This window comes from Triticum dicoccoides, chromosome 2B (genome assembly GCF_002162155.2).
Source record: "Triticum dicoccoides isolate Atlit2015 ecotype Zavitan chromosome 2B, WEW_v2.0, whole genome shotgun sequence".
Lineage (NCBI taxonomy): Eukaryota > Viridiplantae > Streptophyta > Magnoliopsida > Poales > Poaceae > Triticum > Triticum dicoccoides.
Window position 1 is genome coordinate 126705970 of NC_041383.1, and position 884 is coordinate 126706853.

The window sequence follows — 884 nt, forward strand, 5'->3', positions numbered from 1 at the left end:
ACTATGTCTATCATAGCTTGCCACAGAACTAGTTAAGGCTTGCTTAAATCCGTATCTCTCCAACACATAGTGCTTGCCAAAGAAAAAAGTGTAAAAAGGAAAGGTGATGATCACCATGACTCTTGTATAAGGGTAGAAGATAAAAGTAAAAGATAGGTCCTTCGTAGAGGAAAGCAGAGGTTGTCATGCGCTTTTATGGTTGGATGCATAAAATCTTAATGCAAAAGAATGGCACTTTATATTGCCGCTTGTGATAAAGACCTTTATTATGCAGTCCGTTGCTTTTATTTCTTCCATATCACAAGTTCGTATAAAGCTTATTTTCTTCACACTAATAGATCATACATATTTAGAGAGCAATTTGTATTGCTTGCACCGATGACAACTTACTTGAAGGATCTGACTCAATCCATAGGTAGGTATGATAGACTCTCATGGAAAAACTGGGTTTAAGGGATGTTTGGAAGCACAAGTAGTATCTCTACTTGGTGCAAAGAATTTGGCTAGCATGAGAAGAAAAAGCAAGCTCGACATGTTGTAGGATCCATGACAATATAACTTCTATTTGGATATAAGAAAACATAACCCATTATGTTGTCTTCCTTGTCTAATATCAACTTTTTAGCATGTCATATTTTAATGAGTGCTCACAATTACAAAAGATGTCCAAGATAGCATATTTATATGTGAAATCTCTCTTCCTTCAATATTCTTTCATGAATTGTTCAAGTGACCAATACTATTTTTTCTAACTTTCAGTAATTTTACCACCTCTACTTCTTAGATGTGAAGTCATTACTCCCCATGGTATAAGCATATGAATCATATATAAATTTATATTTATGATATTCAGTTCATTCAACCATTTACTTATAGGATATAAG